General features: G+C 29.9%; 1 protein-coding gene across 2 annotated transcripts in view; it reads right to left on the bottom strand.

Annotated features, from left to right (window-relative positions):
- Positions 1 to 20,381, bottom strand: part of igl (IQ calmodulin-binding domain containing protein igloo) — an 838,464-nt gene that overhangs the window by 158,033 nt on the left and 660,050 nt on the right. The gene's annotated exons all lie outside the window — the stretch shown is intronic.

The raw sequence follows: 20,381 nt of genomic DNA, 5'->3' as shown, positions 1-20,381 counted from the left end.
TATATAGATCTAACAAAAATGACAATATTGGGAAGCAGATATTAGAGATGGTTACAGATGATCTAGAGCTGGTGGACCTACATGTTTAAATCGGCCTGGTGTTAATGATTTTATGTTTGATGTTATTTTCAGTTTTTCAGATATTGCGAAAAGAATTACATGTTATTTTTCCAATAAAAATTTGTGTCTACGAATAATAATATACTCGGTTCGCTATTCCCAGTCCGAACTGTCTAGTGAATTTAGTAATTATTTTTTTGCGAAGTTACTTTTTGACAGACTAAAAGTGGCTGGAAATTACTATACAACCAAGCACACGTACTCATAGCCAATATTAATAGTAAACAAACTAAATAGTAAATAAAATATAACTTTGCGAATTACCGACAATAAATATTTATTTATCTGCACCATTTAATAAATATTTTATGTTAAATTATAACAACTAATATATATTTTTTAAATATATACTACCCAAAATTTGATGTGTTTAGTATACACTTCCACTATTTAGAATAATTCTTCTTTTTTTAAACAAAGTAGTATGCAATAGTAGGATACGCTTTAACTATTAATACTGAGAAGTAGGAATTGTTGTGTTGTAGGTTTCCGACAATGAATCTGTCAAAATATACCCGAGCTAAGCGAATGGAGTTTACCTACATTTCTTTTTAATTTTAGGTTGTTCTTCTACAAATTACGAGGAAACCTGTCATGCCAGAACAAAGTGACTATGACTCTGATGATAATCTTCGCGATGAAACACATGTTCCTTAAAACGTATCAGGCTCAACATCCTCAGCTTCCGAAGGTGCATTAGAAGAGACACATATTCTTATTGATAAATCACAGGATTTGTTGCAAGAAAATATTGATCATTTAAAACCTTTGAAAAACTATACAACAAAAACGAAATAAGTAAAAAATGTTTAGATCAGATTTCTTTGGAAAATCAACAAACACTTTTTAATGAAGTATGGGCGATTGGAGATTATAACAAACGCTTATTTATTTTTCCTTATCTTAGACGTTTCAAAAAAATCTCAACGAATTAGCGTAAAAACTGAAGATTCAAAAGCAACGAGTATGATTCATAAGTACCAATAGTAAAATCAACGGCCAGTTAGTTGAATTGAAGTGTGCCAAGGATGTTTTCTGAAAACTTTTGGAGTATCCAATAAATGTATTGCAAGATAAAAGAGGAAGTAATGTTCCGCTCAATAGAATTGGAGACCATGCAGTTTAGATTATTAAAGGCCATATAAGTTCTTACCCATTGTATGAGTCACATTATAGCAGAAGACATATCACCAAAAAGTGGTAAAAGTCTGTCAATATCAATTATCTATGGAATGTATGAGTAAAAGATTGCAAAACTTGTATTATACTCTTTTTTTGGAAATGGATTCCATATTTATTTATTCATACATGTTTATCATTTAAGAAGCCTTCTTTCGATAGATGTAATACATGTGATTTATACAAAATGAAACTAAAACTTGCTTCAGTAGAAGAAGTAGAATGACTTTAAAATTAATATAATGCTCACTTATCAGAAGCAGATGCAGCTTATGCAATGAAAAATGATAATAAAGGAAAATGCAGCCAGTCGAATAGAGTATATTGATTTGATCTTCAGCAATGCCTTCCTACTCCTCATCTAAAGACCAATAGTGTGTTTTATAAGCGGCTACTGTGAACATTTAATCTAAGATTGTATGACTGCTACATTACAAAACTGTGTTATATGTGGTACGAAGTAGAGGGAGGCCGTGGAGCAAATCAAATAGCTTTCTGCCTTTATCATCTTTAAGCCTCATTGCTATATCATGTCATAGAGGAGATTTTTATTCAAACATATATGGTGGCCAAAACAAAAATAGCCACGTAGCTGTAATGTTTCTTTGTATCACCAGAATTCGACCTGACAAATTAACCATAAATTTCTATTTCCAGGACACACACACATGGAATGTGATTCAATTTATGTCAATTTGAACGGAAAAAGAAGAGGACAAACATGTCCATTCACTTGTCCATCGATTAAAATAATCTTGACAGTTCCACAAGTCTAACTATCACTGTTTGTGTTATGAAGAATGATATGTTTCTGAATTTTGCAGATTTGTATAAGGATCCACTCCAATTACGAAAAGTAAATACAGCTGGAGCCAAATTTAATTGGCACGATGTCAAATGCTTCGTTTTAGCGGACAACAGGATTCATGTGTACTAAAATATAAAACCAAATTAGATGAGGTAGACACGTTCCAATCAATTTCATTCTCTCGCATGGGAAAGTCTGATGATCTTTTACTACCAAAAAAGAGATCTTATTAGCATACTTCATCTCATTGAAACAGACATAATTTTTTTAAAACTTTGCCTTCCAATGTCAATGCTAATAAGGGGGATCCTGACTTAGAGGAGTACGAAGATACTTAAATTATAAATGAATGGAATACAAATCTTACTGATATTTGATTTTAACTTTAAAATTATTTTGTGCAAAAATGTTTAGTTTTTCAAGAATTAACGTTTTCAAATATTAAATTTATGGATTACTTATTTTGTTTTATAGATTGCTTTATATAATAATTATTTGCTCAAAATAAACATATAAAAATAAATAAAAAAGTAAAATATAACGATAACCACCAAATTTTTGATAAGATAAAAGGGGATATGTCAAATATTTTTTTTAACGCTGTATTATTTTTTTTTAACTTCACTTTTTGCCATACGGCCGATGGGATAATAAGATTATATAATAATAAGATTTTATGTTCTACTGAAAAGTTGATGTTTCAAACTCGTCCCCTTTTTCCTTAACACCACAGAAACTATATAAGAAATCTCCTAGAATGGCTTATTGCATACAGTGCCAAATAATTGTAGCAGAAGCCAAAATATTTCTAAAAATAAAGCCAAAAGGAGCTGGATTGATTGGTGCTTTATATTGAATAAAAATATGCCATCAGCAAGTTTATGGAATCAAGCTAAAAAATGTTTTGACGATTCCTTAGAAGAACAATTTTTTGACCAGATTGTTCCACCGTCTATAAAAAATTGCAGAACTCGTGCTTATTCTTTTAATAATCATTTTTTGCTGAAACCTTTTGATACTTTAGAATTGGAATTTGCCTTAAAAGATCAAGATAGTACTAGTCTAGGTTTATATAATGAAACTTTTCATCAAAAAATAGTGTCAGCAATTTTTTTTAAACAGATAATGTGTTAACAAACAGGTTAAGTTAGTAATATAAATAATATAGGTAATTAATATAAAAAAATATGAAAAATAACAAAGAAAGTCTAGCTAATAAAAAAAATAAAGTACCAAAATTAGCAAATCAATTTTTTTTAATCGAGTATTATCATGCTACCTGTACGAAAAGTAAAAACTAATCGGTGTTGTTAGGGAACATGTAATTCTTTATTATACCATTTTTCAAAGTAAAAACGTTGCACGTCACAATTTATATAAAGTGACGTCACATTATATTTAAACTTTCCGAAACGTCAACCTTTGAGTTCAAATTTTCCCAACACAGCTTATACTACGAAACCCATACAGGACTGCTCGATCTTTCATAGGTCAACTTGGTATAATAATCAGAAAAATGTAATTATCATTATATTGGGAATTTTAGAATTATATTGATTAAATAACCAAAAACATTTGTTATTATTATTAATATAAAATTTATGAAATTACTCTTTAAGTCTAATATTCCACAAAATAATAATTTTAATTAAATAGATTAAACAATTGTACGCAAATGATACGGGAATACTTCAAGTTTTAATGACAGTTGAGTGTGTATAAAGTGTTGCCGCTTTTTAGAGTAAGAATTTTGTTTATATTTTGATTTGTTACACAATTTGATCATAATATATTTTATATTAATAACATGTATTTATAAATACATATTAAATTTAGATTAATAGCTTTAAAAACTAGTTATTGTTGATATGGTGATTGTGCTATGCCAAAACAACTAAATAGTCTGTAGAAATCTGATAAACTTTCATATAAGATAGATTATTTTGAACAAGAAATAATAGCGGGACGTTTTCACTATTAATGCTCTAAAAGAGTAAGTTAAAAATTTAGAATATATAATTTTGTATTTTGTATTAAGTCGGTCAGATAGCCAAGCGGGCTAGGCGGCCGATTTTTATTCGCTTCACTGTCGAATGGTTCAGTGGATGTGGGTTCGACCCCAGCTCGGTGTACAGAACAATAAAAAAGACTAACGCAGCAGTTTAAAATTCTAGATGAATCTGCGGCTTAGACTGGAATATGCTGGTGTCTGGTCGGCCTATAGTGGAGCAGTCCAGCAAGAGATAAGAGCTTGCGTCTCGGTGATACTCCTCCATAGATCTCTACCGGAAGGGCGTGGCGCCTAAATACCGATGTATAGGTATATATAATTTTGTATTAAAATGTTTTCTTATGTATTTTAGTGTGTTGCAGTAGTCTTAAAACTAAGTGTATTTACTGTTAATATAACATTTTGATAAATATTTCACATTTTAAAAATTCCTCACCTACTAACTATTCTGATGTTTTGGCAACGTTGTGGGGTTCTAACGACGTAAATCTTGAATGATGTGCAATCATTTTTATATGAAAAATTCTATATATAAAAAATATTTATATAATAAATATTTCTTTATAAATCTATAACCCAGAACGTATGACATACATAAGTCATTGTCAAATCTGTCTTGTTCGAATAACATGGTGGCTGATGAAAAGTCCACTATATCTTTCCAAAAGTGCCAAAACTTTACTATTGCAAATATTTATTGATATAATCATTAATAATCCAGTAATACTTCAATTTCAAGATGTAATTACTATCCCCATACTCAAACAAGGGACAGATCTTAATTTCGTTCATTCATACAGACCTATCTCACTTATGGAATTATTATTAAGAACAAAACTCTAAGCACATCATCAGAAGTAAATATCTACAGAATTAATAAATAAATGCTATTAAAATATTTCAAAGAATCTTTCTAATAAAGATTTATGTCAAAAATCAAAATAATTCTATATACTATACTCTTACGAAAACAACCCGCACCCTAAAATAAATTACAAAATTTAAGAAAATGAGTTGAGAGTTCTTTTAAGTTAACAAATATTGACATTAGTAATTTCTCCATTTTAACCATATATAATAAGATAATAAAATGCTTGATACTGTCCAAATTTTATTTCATTTATTATTTTTAATAGTTTAATGTTAAATTACGTCAGCATTTTGCATTACAAACCCTATTCTACGTTGCCAAGGGCAATTGTAATTAGCAATTGATTTTCACTTCATAATAGTCTGCTTTTGAATCTTGTCAAGCAGAGTTGTAAATTAAATGTTCGACAACGAGTCTTGTTATTTTACATTTTTCATTTCAAGAAAAGTAGAATAATCGTTCGACTAAATCAAAGTCTCGTTATTCTACACTTCGAGAAAAGTTCTTAACCAGCATAACATACAGTCATTTCATTATACATTACATTTCAACCAACCAAAGTTGGTTCCAACCAATATTTGTTTTCTGGTCCTTCGAGCCGGATATACAAGTTTTTCCTGATCCTTCGATTCAGATCTATTACGAGTTTTTTATAGTCCTTCGTACAGACGTATTTCAAATTTTCAGGACCTTGTCCAGACATATTTCAAGTTTTGCTGTTCACCAAGGAATTCTTCGAGATTTTAAAACAAAAAAAATTACTTATTTAAAAAGGTAAAATTTTAAAAATGCATTTTACAGTGCAATAGCCCAGCCAAGTCTCTGTTAAAAAAAAGAGCGTGGCACTTGGGGACTACCGACAGTAGTGAATACTTCTTATAGCGCGTTATTACCATATTATGTGGGTTAATGAAATTTTATGTCTGCTTATTACTTAATTGTTAATATTTTTTATAACACGGCACATTTAAGTTCTTTAAAATTTAAAAAATCTTAATATTTTTCTTTAAAAATTTTGTTTTATGTACCTAGTATTTATTAATTTTTATTAAAAACTTTCCATTTGTAAATATTTATCTATAAAATTTCTAAAATCAATTTTTGTTTATTTTGGATTCGAATGGTAAATAGATAAAAAAAGTTACTTTCAGATTTAAAGTTTGGACACAGAAAAGGTTATGGCACCATAGATGCACTTGCCACATTAGTAACGGACATTCAAAATTCCTTTTCAAGGCAAATATTTATTTATCGAATTAGATATAGAAGGAGCATATAATAGTGTTTGTCTCTTTAACTTTAATTACTGTAGAAAATTTTATCTCAGAACAAACAATAATAAACTTATAGGTCCTCGTTAAATTAAAAATAGACTACCACAGGGATCAATTGTTAGCCGTCTCTTATATAACATCTATACTGCAGATTTACATAATATTTTTATTAAAAACATTAGTTCTAAAATAATTTAGTATGCTAATGACTTTCTTATGTATTCGTCCACCAAAAAATATATTTTTCAATTTTGTGTTCAATTGTTTTAAGTGTTTTCGATTGTGTTCAAACTTTAGAAAAAATACATGATATATCTAAAAATTGGTTTAATAAAAATGGATTTAAAATTGCATCAAGTAAATAAAGTATTAGTATTTTCACTTGACACAATATCCCAAAACTAAATTAGATAGGTAAAGTTGAATGTGTATGATTTTAATTTCAGCTTTTCAATTAAATATTTGGGAATGATTCTCGATGACTTGAAAACTTTACGTTGAGTTTATGTCAGATAGATGTAAAAAGGGTGGATATTTTCTCAAATCAATTACAAAAACATGGTGGGATACATATGTAAAAACCTCGTTGCTTTTCTTTCGATCATACCTATATTAGATCAATTATTGGTTATTGATGCGTTTTATATGGTTCAGTAGGAAGCTGTAGCAATATATAAGGCATTAAGATACTTTGAAATAAACTCAGAATACATCTGTTACAATATCTGACTCATTATCCATTCTCACTCTCATTAAATTAAATTAAAATGAAATTTTCTTAATAATAACTCAAACATAATATGCCCTTGAAATTAAAAAACTTCATTATGACATTTATGAAAACAAAAAAAATTTTTCATTTTTTGTGCATTAAAGCACACATAGGTTTTAAATATAACGAACATATTGACCTATTAGCTAAAAAAGCCATTAATACTGGAACGCAAACTAGTCACCAAATCTGTAGACAAGAGGCAACAATAATTAAAAAACATATTAGTAGTAAAATAGAAAAAATCATGGCATGTATACAGTAAACTTTCTTCCTCGCAATATGCGTCCATACAGCCCTTCAATCACAAGTGATTAATGGTTTAAGATCTATTCTGTTCCATAAAATATATTATAATATCCATAATTAGAGTACAAATTGGACACGCATGTTATCCTAGTCATCTGGCAAAACAAAAAATCTTAATACTTAGGTAAAAAGAAATAAGGATAAGACTTACTCACAATCAATTTATTCTACCACCAACGACCGGTTTCGCATATTATAATTTGCTATGCATCTCCAGGTCAACAGTACATGGTAAACTAAATACTGAAAATATAATAACCGGTATTGGGGTTATTTAATTTCAATTTTACTAGATTGCTTTTTCATTTAAGTTTTATTTTGTTTATTTAATTAATTTTAAAGTTATATTTAATAATCACATACATATAATATTGACATAATTGCTGTATATTATGTACCAGACAGCATCCTAATACGGGTTATTATATTTTCAGCATTTAGTTTACCATGTATCGTTGACTTGAAGATGCATAGCAAATAATAGTATGCGAAGCCGTCATTGGTGGTAGAATAAATTGATTGTAATTAAGTCTTATTCTTATTGCTTTTTACCTATTTGAAATAGACCTTAAAAATTGTTAATTCACACTTATGTCCAGAGTGTCAAAAAGAAGGAGATTTAAATCGTATTTATATTTGGAGAAGATATGTAGTAAGTCTACATTGTTTTATAGCTGTAGCAATGGCTTTTGGTAGAATAACTTTAAGAATTTTGGATTTGTCGCTCTCTGAGACGTTTAAGTCTTTAAACAGAGACCCCAAACTACACAAAAAGTTAAGTTTTTATCACTAAATAATTATTTTTTGACGTGACAACGTCTTAAATTAGGTTGTGGCTCGGAGTCATTTAAGAAAAAGTGTAACGCCCGCTCACGTCTGTTACAGTGAGTCACCGAACAAGAGAGAGGCCCGCCGGACCGGCGAATGCCTTGCGTCTCTCTCCCACTCAAACATGATCGGTCCGCTGCGCGCGGCACTAGAGAATTAGGCGCGTTGAATCGCTAAAGTTGAAAATCGTTGAAAGTATCGTCAGCTGTGTCTGTAGTGAAAATGTGGAGTGCTTACAGTGTCCTATTTTAGGGGGAACCACCAGTATCAGATATAATTTTAGGAAATTACCTAGGGACCTATATTCTTTTATAATATTGCTATGGATTTATCCATTTAATATTGAGCAATGATTGTAAACATTCTTTTTAGTTTAAACTTCAATGAAAATTATTAACTGTGTCTAAAGACATATATGATATGAGGTATTTTACCCAAGAGTATTAAGTATAATGAATATACATAAAAACATAATTTTGTTTTCTTAGGATTTAACATTTTGTCAGCACATTATCTCAAATTCACACTTAAATCAATATGTTTTTACTATTAGGTCTGTTGAATGTTTGTTCTTTACACAAAATTTAGTCTATACTTCATATTTATTAAAGGCGGTAAAATATACATTACAATTCAGTTGTTTATAAACCACTTTCAAAGCATAAAGAACCTTTTAAGCTTTGTTTATATTATTTTGTGTATATTAATTGAGTTAATTGGAGTAGCCCACTTTGATATAAAAATACAGTCAATTTATGGATATTTCAAGGTGACAATCTAAAAAAAGCTGATTACCTCCCATGCATTTTATTAGAAACACTTGAAATTTAAAAAAAATTTAAAAATCGTAAGATGTAAGACCTTAATCGTGAGATCGTGAGATTTGTCTTCAATTCGTGAGTAGATTCGTCATTTACAACAACTACAACAATAAAGGTAAATAATTGTACACTAATATTTCATTATCGTAAACTATGATTGATTGATTAATTGTTAGATTGACACAAAAGTTGAGAAACTGAGTTTATAGCGGCAATTCCTTGTTCCGATTGTGCAATTTAATAATATTCATATCAATAAATATTCTACCGAGAAAAAGACGTTGTCACGTAAAATCTTCGCCCGTAAAACCGACTTTACAGGCAACCGATTTTTTAGTCAATAGAGAAAATATAAATACAATGTTAACTGCCTCCTTTCTAAATGTTGGTAAAAAACATCTTTATTATTAATTATTTAGTTAATGCCTACTTCCGTTGTAACAAAAATATCTATTGTAGGCGCAGATTAAGAAATCCTACCACATAAAGAACTTGGCGATTTTAGCAAGATGCAGTCATCGTACAAGGTATTAACTATATCTTACAGATTTGTAATCAAATGTAATTGATTTCACAATTATAGTCACATTGTGACCCAAAACTCGATTACTGGATTCTAGCCTTCAGCTCTACATTGGGTATTACAAATATTCAGACTATTCGGCCTTTCATTGTCGGCATGTGTAGCAACTCATCATTTACCCTGCGGTTGTAAAACTTTGATGTATATGACCATAAAACAATGATTTCAGCTACGCACTCGGTTGAATATTATGCACGTGTACTCGTATATGTGAAAAACGTGACTATAATGCGAGCAATGAGTGTTTGCCATAAAACAAGCTATAGCGTTTACCCTCAAGTAAATCTGTTGTTTGTTTACTGGTCGGTCTGCTGAATGGCGTAATTTTAAACAAATAAAACGAGCGATGGCTTGTGTTGATATAGTTTGATGTTGTTACAGTGAGTAATAAATAATATTTTTCCTGCGAAATGAATGACGAAAAATAACAGCAATCTAAGCAAAATAAGGGTAATAAAAGAGAAATAATAAGTTCTAAATACTGTAATCTAAAAAATGTACTTAAAATTATTGTTTAAAGAAGAATATACCAAAAAAATCCAAACCAAAAATTTGATGAAAAAGAAATAAAGAAACTAAGTAAGTAATAAGTAAAATTTTAGATATTTAAAAAAAAAGTAGGTACAACTGAAGACACTAACCGCAATATATTATGAAATTAAGATTCAAATAATTTAGATATTGTTTTGACACAATTGCTAAATGATCTTTTAATTTCGTTGTTATTCATAACAACAAGATTTACATTCAACAATATTGACGGTTTCGGTTTCGTTTTATCAAAAGCGAAGGAAGATTTAAACAGAAAATTCAACGCCGTATTAAGATGGGTAGAATAGTTCTATCCAATTTACTAAAATATGGAAAAACAAAAAAAAAATAACATAATAAGATGGCTGGCTGACCGAGTGAGCATATCTTCTTTCTTGTTCATTTTCTGGATAACCTTTGTATTAGTTCCTTCCATTCTTGTCTATTTCGTGCTCTGTTTTTGATTTTACCCCATTTATTTATTGTGCTCTCAAATTGATATTTAAGTACTTCAAGGTATGGCCAATCCATTTTTATTTTTTTACTTGATTGCAGTATATATGTTTGTTTTGTTCTTTGCAGATAGTTGTATACTAGTTATTGTGTTGGGCCAGTAGATTTTCAGAACTTACTTACCTAACATTTGTATTAAAAAGTTTATAGCTTTTTAATTAAAGTTTCTATCTAATTCCATGTTTGTGCTTCGGAAAGTAATAAACCTTAATAGAGCTATTAGCGATTTTATTTTTGTTGTTTTCGATATATCACTTACTTGCCAAATTTTGTTTAAAACATTGAATATGTAGCACCTTTATTATTCTTGTCTATATAGTTCTTTAACCTTTTTTATTTCCGTAATTAATGCCAAATGTGTAAAATGGCCTACTATATACAAATATAAATACAATTGAAGAGTGGAAGTTTCAAAGTTGTTAAGTGCCAAAACTTTTTATTTTGAGTTATTGCCATAGAAAGGTTGTATGTGCCATGCTCTACTTCCTAATAAAGGCGCTAGATGCCATTCCTAATACTAAACTTTGTATAGGGACTGTAAGATGGAGCCAGCGGTATGTGCTTTGCCTGTTGCTTGGCAAAGGGGTTTGTGCCAGAGAGTCAAATTTATTATTATTAATTTTATTCTGATTAAAGGGTACAGTTTGTTGCAATGAAGCATATAAGCATATAAAACTAAAAAACGTAAAGATAAAGTAGCAAAACCGTTGTCAATACAGGAGGTTTGTAGCATAACCTATCATGTTGCACTCTGTCTTACTATATATTTTTTATTTTTAGGTGATTTATAAGTGTAAATTCAATTGTACAACTCTCAGTTATCGCCTTATTTAAAAAATTTTACCGAGAGAACACCAAAACTCAAGGTACTTACCTGATGTCATACAGCTCCTGCGGGTTAGGAGGCGCTGACATGATACCTAGTAACAAGATAGTAGATGCCAAACAACAGTAAGCTACACGCTACCCAATGATGATGAAGCCTTTGCTCAAGTGTGTAAGAACTCATTCATAAATACCTTTGCTGTAACAAGGAAAAAGCTGGAAGTTCTTGTAAATAAAAAGAAACTTGACGAAACTTCTGTCTTAGATAATAGGACGTCTCATAAAAATCGCTTTACTCTGTAGATGATCGCTGTGCTATAAAAAAGTACATTAATTTATTACCCTGTGAAGTTGGTCATTAGATAAGCGCAAAGTACAGTAAAGAATACCTAAGCCCAGACTAGAATATTTATAGACTGTTCAGAGCTAATCAGAGCGATATCCAGATACTAAAGTAACTAATAAATTCTATAGATCTGTTTTCAAACCCGAATTTCCAAATTTGTCTTTCGACGACCTCGATTGTATTGTGAAATCCGTATAAACAAAGGTAGTAGCCATCAGTCAAAATGTGAGCTAGAACTTCACCAAAGAAAAGCCAAAAAAGCAAGAGAACTACTCAAGCAAGATACAATAGATTCACAACAACCAGGTAGCAAGGTTTGCTATTTATCCATGGATCTAGAAGAGGTCATGTTTGTACCTACGTTATTTTACTCAGATATGTTCTTCTTGTCACAGCTTTTCTGTTTCAACTTTGGAGTACATGTAGGGGAGACAAATAATGCCTCCATGTTTCTGTCACTATGTCACAAAGGATATCACTATTTGGATTGACAACTTTGGTGGCCAAAATAAAAATTAAAATTTATTATGTTTGTGTTGACGTTTTTGGTTATAGTACAAAGATTTTTGATAAGCGGCTACAGTTTCATGTCTTGTGACAAAGATTTTGTCCTAATAGAAAAACATAGAGGATTTGATCAACGTGATTACTTTCGTAGGATACACTACACCTTTCGTTGCCATTGACATGAATAGCTTTAGTCATTGTAACATCAAAGAAGCTGCTGAGAAAATGTTAAATACTACTAAGCTACAAGTTAACAAATCAGGATACGGATTATCTTATAAAAATCCAAACAACTGATTCATTTTCAGAATTTAAATCATAATGTTTTTTAAAAAAAAAACAAGACGCTCAATGATTTAAAAAAAATTAGTCATAATGAAACCCGAAAATAAAGTATCAGCGAACTTAAAGAAGAGCCTCCAATTAATGATACCATATCTTAACAATCCTCAGCACCAACAGCTCTACAAAAATTTACTAGGAGTAGTTAAAACTACACAAGAAGACCCTGTTGAAAACACTAACATGCAAAATAACGATATATTCTGTCCCGTTACTGAAGAAAAGTAGGTGAGCACATAGTACCTTCCTATTTAAAAAAAAAAAGAATTTTCTTCGTTTCGTTTCTTTATATTCGTTTCTTAAGTTCTTCGTTTTATGCAATGTTTCATATTGCGTCTCAATTTAAATCTTTATTGCGATCATGTATGCTTGTTTTTGACAGTTTTAAGGTTTATATTATTGTTTTCTGTAGCTGTTTATCTTCTTAGTTGAAAACATTTAATTAAACAGTAATTTAGCTTTTTAAACGTGTATGTATCCGAAACTTTAGGTATTCCGAGAACTATAGTAAGAAGAGATTTTCATCGCTTTGTAGAGAACGGTACATACTCACGTCGATATGGTTCCGGTCGTAAAAGAGTTACCTCGCTAAGATCGTTTTATCGTTTTATTATGATGGAACTTTCAAGAAATTGCCATGACACTGCAATTGCTGCAAGAAACCGTCTGCAGAAGGTTCGAAATGTGAATGTAAGTGAGAGATCGGTTAGAAGACGCCTCAATGAAAAAAGATTAATGGCAAGAAGGCCGGCTATTGTTACCGCATTACAACCCAGACACTGTAGGAATCGATTAATTTTTGCTCGACAACATCAACATTGGAATATAGAGGATTGAAGCCGAATTCTCTTTACTGATGAATCGTGGTTCTGTTTGAAGTCTGGCGATGGTCGAGAGAGGGTTTGGAGATGGAGAAATAAAAGATATGAGCAAACTTGTATATCCCAGAGAAGAAAGTTTAGCGGTGGTGGTGTCATGGTTTGGGCTGAAATCTCATTTAAAGCTAGAACTGGACTTATTTTCATCAATGGTCCCCTGAATGCTCACCGGTATATAGAGGATATATTGGCAGAAGCAGTACTTCCATTTGGTTTATTTATTGAAGACAATATTACCTTTATGCATGGCAATGCATGGCCGCATACTGCAAGAAACGTGAAAAATTACTTGGGTCAAGTAGGAATTAATACTCTAGAATGGCCAGCCTGCAGTCCTGATCTGAATATCATCAACACCTTTGAGATAAATTTCATCGTAGGGTTAGAAGCCAACCAGGCCAGCCGGAAAGTCTTGCAGAACTTCAAAACATGCTTTGTGGAGAATGTGAACGTATTCCTCAAGTTTTTATTCAAAATTTGTTCGTTTTCCTTCCAAATCGTATGCAAACAGTTATTTATGTTTTAGGGCATAATACACGATATTAGACAATTTTGTTTAAATTCGCTCGTAATTTTTATGGTTTGTAATTGGTTTCGATAATACACTATTTTCTTTTGTAGCCTTTTAACTAAACAAATAATGCTAAGGAATCAAGCAGCAATGGCCAGTTTTTGTAACTATACAACAAGGGTTATGTAACAGTGCATAAAACTTTCAATGAATTTTTATTTTCGTGGCCACTTTTTTTGCCGTTCAGTGTATTTATTTATATTTTATTAGTAATATTTGGTCTGAATTTTACAGGTTTGTCAAACATAAGTCAACAACGTATTCTTTGTTAACAAGACTAAGATTAAATATATTAATTGATTAAATTTGTTTAAAATATAAAAAATAAATAAATGTTGGATTCTTGTAATTATTAATTCGACTATCGTATTCAAGTCCGATAAAAAGAGTTATTAGTAAAACAATTTCATTTTTTGTACAGTCTCAATAGAAGAGTCCATTTCTGTACCTAACGTGAGGGATTCCCGTTAGGTATATAAAATGTCAAAAATGACCATAATTTGTTATTTTGATTTTTGAAATGTTTCATTATTTTTTTGCACAGGAAACGTAAAAAGGATCTTACTAAAGAATGCGATAAAGCATGTAGAAAGCTTAAAAAGACACACCAACAAAAATGGCTGCGTAATAAAAATTTGATTGAAAATATTATGAAATTGTAAAGAGAATAGTAAAACAGCAATTTTCTTGACTAATATAAAGCTGGGCGCTAGTCTATTGTACCGTCTACTGAACCCATTTTTTGTTAATTTTGAATTTTTCGAGGTATTGTGTCAACCTATTAATTTTTTGCGTATGATTTCGGTGTTCAATTAATTGGCAGCGTTCATCTGCAAATTCTATATTTTTTAACTGTTTTAATAAGCCTCATCTAATGCCTGTTTGATTAGCAGTTTATGTTATTATTATCCAATCTATTATATTAAGAAATAGGATAGGGAGAGTACGTAACCCTGTTTGACTCCACTTTCTACGTCTATTTTCTCTGATATTTCTCCCGAGTGCTCCTTTCTGAGGACTTGTATCTCTTCATAGAAAGGTTTGCTTAACTAAATAATTTTCTTTGGTATCCAATATAGTCTTAAGATTTTCCACATCTGTATCCTATTCACACAGTCAAAAGTCTTTTCAAAGTCGATAAAACTTAAATCTAACTTTTTCCATTCATTTGCTTGATCCATAATAATTCTAGGGATACAAATATTGTCAATGTCGGAACATTTGGTACGGAAGCCGGACTCTTTGCTTCTCAGGTTCTTATCTAGTTCCGGCTTCAGTTTTTTAATATGATTTTGTCAACACTTTGAATATGCGTATTAGTGTTATAACACGCCAATAATTGCTTGTAATCAGATCCTTTTCCTCCTTTTTTAAGTTATTTTTATTATTAATCCCTGCTTATTACCCTGGTAATTCTTCCTTAGTCCATATCTTGTTTAAACGTTTATGTAATATTTCTATTGCTATATTCCTTTTTTGTGTCATTTTATGTCCGTTATCACTAGTGACACTTTCTGAGCGTTTTCATATTTTATTAGTTTTTTGGGATTTACCTGGGTTTCCTCCAGCTGGTTACTGTATTTATTTGATTTCTATATTTTCGTCTATTATTAATTTATTATATTTTATTTTAACACTTTTACTCTTCGAACAATAAAGCACTGAAAACTTTTGTTTTTAACACTTTCACAAAATTTATTATAATTAATTATCACTGCAGTTGGTCAGTGCATTTATTTAGTGACCTATTTTTGTAATAAGTTGAGAAGGAGAGAACTGTTTGTTTTTAATTGGTCATTGAGACAAGACCAGACATCTAAAACGAGACGACTACTAGAAACAACAGAGATGAAAATACTTCGACGAATATTAGGGAAAAGTCTGTTGCATAGGGAGAGAAGCGAAAACATAAGAAAAGCATGCAATATAGAAGACATAAATGGATGGATGACAAAACAGAAACAGGAGTGAAACAAACACATTAGTAGAATGACAGAAGATCGGATAGTACGAATAGCATGAGATAACTCACCAATCGGACGAAGAAGTATTGGCAGTCCAAGAAAAAGATGGTGCGATAATTTAAACAATCTAGGAGGCTAATATTAAAGAAGGAACAGGCTTTAAAGCCTACATACAAGAAGGAAGAAGAAGAAGGAAAATTTGAAATTGGACATTAAACGAATAAATATGGTCTAGAAGCTAAACTGTATACATAGAATACGGCTTTTCAATATTGAAAGCCCTTATATGTTTTGCTATACGTTTGTTAAAAGTTCTACCCGTTTGACCCATGTAAGTTTTTGGACAGCCGCCAAATTTAAGTTTGTATATACCACTGTGTAATTGCTTTTTCTTTGGCTCTTGTTGTTCTTAACATATTCGCTTAAGTTGTTTGTTTTGAAAGCTGGTGTATCTCCTTTCTTTTTTACTGGGTTTTTTTTCTGGTGGTGGAAATACTAATGTCAGGGCTTTCTTATGTAGTTTTCGTTTTAAAATTTTGTTTATTTAAACAGCCGTAAATAATAAATTATAATACATTTTGTGGAAGTGTTAAAAACAAACGTTTTCAGTGTTTTATTGTTATATAAAATTAATTTCCATCAAGTAACGATCGAATCCATCACCTTTACTCTCGTTTATTCCTTTGTTAGTGATTTTTCTTATTTTTTTTATACTTGTAATGCTTTTTTTCTAATATCAATGTTTATATACAATTTGTCATCTTTTATTTGTTTTAGTTTAACTTTATTTTCCATGACCGTTTTTTTTTCAAGCTTGCTTTATAGTTTGACCAAACATGTTTTCCCCCAGTTTATTGTAACACTGATGTTCATTTATTTTTTCTATGAAGTTTCCTTCAGCTTGTTTTAGTACATGTCTATCATTTGTATTAATAGACAAGCATTGTATTATTCAATTGTTCTCTTTCTTTCCTTTTCTAGTCTTTCTCGACGTAATTTCGTATTGTTCAGCTCTTTCATTATTTCTTCATTATTCTTGTGTTTCGTTTGTTTCTCTTGCATTCCTTCTTTATCTGTCTCACTTTCGATGTTAAATTTTTAATAAAAGATACTTAGATCAACCAATAATATTAACATTCTTTGGTTATTTTATCCTTGCGGACAATAAACGGAAGATCACGGTCTAGGAAAAACCAGTGAAAGAAGCTGATTGGAAAAACATGGTGAATAAATTAGTGGATATAAATTTTGCAGGTTCCTAAAATAAAAAAATATGTAGAGTCAAAGTCAAAACACGAATAAAGAAAGTCTCTGAGAGGACATCAGCAGCAATAAGCACTACACGTCTGCTAAGATATACAGAATAAAAAAAATAACTGTAACATTAATATTCATTTATTATATATATATATATATATATATATATATATATATATATATATATATATATATATTTATATTTTTCTTTAAAAATTTGACTTGTTTGTGTAAAGTGTACATATACTGTGTACATATACTGTATAGGAACATTAAAAGAACGTAAATGAACTGATGTATGCTACAAAATCACCCGCAATTAGTATTTGTCCACTTTGACAAATGATAACTCTTTGATTTTATTCAATCAAATGGACACCTTTTAAATACAATAAACTATGCCGCACAAAAGAAATATATGATCATTATGGGTAGTTTTAAAGTCCGTTTTAGCAATGACATAGTACCAAGAATAAAACAACGATGAAATAAAAATATCTAAATGAAAACGGAGATTTTCTTACGAACTTCTGTGGCACAATTACGTATTAGTAAAACTTACTTCCTTACAAAGGATAATACCAATTAACTTTTGAAAAGAGTCGAGGAAAGAGATCTACGATTAGACAAAGACTATATTTTGTCGCACAGAGAATTAAACTCGTTTGAAGTTTTAAAATTTTGTTTGAATCTGATTAAATTTTTATATTTTAAATTTGTAAATAGTAATGACGCAAATAAATACTTTTAAGTGATGAAATATATTGGTCGTTTTCAAACATAACAAACTTAATTAATCTATTATACTTCCCTACTACTATTTTGAAAACGGTATTTAATCTGGAAACTGAAAAGTCGAATTTTTAGTTCATTTTTTAATGTGTGTTGGTAAATAGATTGCTCACAACTGACCGTTCTCCAAAAAGTTCAGAGATTTTAATATTACACCTGTGACCAAACTTTTATAGGGAATTTTTAATAAGGAAATATGAAAATAACAAAAATATCACGGATTTCCACCCTTAATATCGGTCGTATATTTTCTTGATGCCGAGGGTCAACCGACTCGATCGTCGTTTCACAAAAATGGTTGTAAACAGTAAACAATGGGGTTCTAGCCCGAGGATTTAAAAAAATGAAAAAGGACACGGTCGAAATCACGGAAAAAAAATTAAAAATACGCCGAGACCATTAATAAAGATAGAACAGCTAAGCATTCTAAAAATTTTAAAATAACGAATTTTAGGCGAAACCTAAACCTTCACGAACATGTTCTACACGAGGTACATAAGATGTAAAATAATTTGTGGTCCGCTAAGCATCAAGAAACGGTTATAGATTGGAAAATTAAAGTGGTATTTAAGCACTATGAAGCTCAAAATATTTTTAGTGATGACGAAACCGGATTTTACTATTGGTATCGCGAAACAAAACTTTCATAACAAATTAAAGCTTAACTTCAAGAAAGGTATGAATGTATGAAAAAAAAAATGGCTAACAACAATAACTGATATATTTATTTTGTTTGCTGTAACATAAATAATGAAAAGCAAAATCCACCAGTTAAATACAAAGTAGAGATGTTAAAAAAAATCACTGGTAAAATGACTTGCCTGTAAAATGATTATCCAATAAAAAAGTTTTAATGACGACATACGTATTGTACTTTTGGCCAACAATAAAAAATGAGAAAAACGGAATTAGACAAGGCGAAAAGTTCGGGTTCGTTGAGAAAAATATTTCCATTAGTGTTTTTTGCATATTCACTTTTATGAGATACCCCAAAATAAAGTTTAAGAGGTCGCTCAGGCGAAAAGTTGTTCAAATTATTTTTAAAAAATTTCTTTTTGGATTTTTTTTTAATAACTTATAGCAAAAATTGGTCTGTGCTACAGAAATTCATTTTTGCAGCACAGACAAATTTTTTTTAATATTTTGGATCATTCTGGACAAAATAGGTCTCTTGTTATTTTTCTATAAACTTGGTTGAGTTATAAATAATTTAAAACGCAAAATTATGATTTTCAAGGCTCAAAAACACAAGCAAAAAATATTATTGAAGTTATACTTCTATACGCACGGTCGGCGTTGGAAATTTGCATGAGAGTGAATCTGTGAAACCATTACATATGTAAGATAATGAGTAAGAGAGAGACAGAAGATATATTTTCTCTCTCTTCCTCTCTCGAGAATAAAAATGTTCCTTTTGTATATATATTTAATATTATACATATTATATATAATATTGTATATATATATATATATAATATTATATATAATATACTATGTATTCATATTATAATTTATGTGATGTGTTTTGTATTATTTAAAATTAAACGTTTATAATTATTTTAGGCTTTTCTATTTCAAAATAATCACTGTTTTACCGAGAACTGTCAATTTTGAAATCGGTTAGTGTCATGTCTAATTGGCAAACCTTTTACGTGTTTGGTTCATACGCTGGTGGTTGTGAGTTCGAATCCCAATTATGAATTTCCTTTTTTATTTTTGAAATATTTAAAAACCTCACGTTAATCTTATTAAATATATGTAATATACGCAAAAAACATAAATTTTAAAATAAAATGAAAATTTAAAACATAATCCGAGTTGTAGGTTTTTTATGTTTATCTTCGTAAAGTAAGTTGTTGTATATTGGCAGTTTTAAATACTTATGAATATTACATTTTAATTTATATTGTATTATTATATTGAATTATGTTGCAGTATATTTATTGTATTGTAATTTTTATATTAATAACAAAATAGACAATGAATTTGACTGCAGAGTATGTGTAATTTTTTTTTGCATTTAACTCCTTTTATATATATATATATATATATATATATATATATATATATATATATATATATATATATATATATATATATATATTAAAATAAAAATATATATTTTCAATAAAATATTGATACAATCCTTCATTTACTATACTCCTATTACATGTCATATGTTTATATACAGCAAACGATGCACCATATACCTATATAACTAATTATTTTTCTCTTTATGTTCTCTTTTACCTATAGCATTACATATGTAATGATTGTGC

Source organism: Diabrotica undecimpunctata, chromosome 1, assembly GCF_040954645.1.
Source record: "Diabrotica undecimpunctata isolate CICGRU chromosome 1, icDiaUnde3, whole genome shotgun sequence".
Taxonomy (NCBI): domain Eukaryota; kingdom Metazoa; phylum Arthropoda; class Insecta; order Coleoptera; family Chrysomelidae; genus Diabrotica; species Diabrotica undecimpunctata.
The sequence above is the reverse complement of the archived record's forward strand: the minus strand, read 5'-3'. Positions and strand labels throughout refer to the sequence as shown.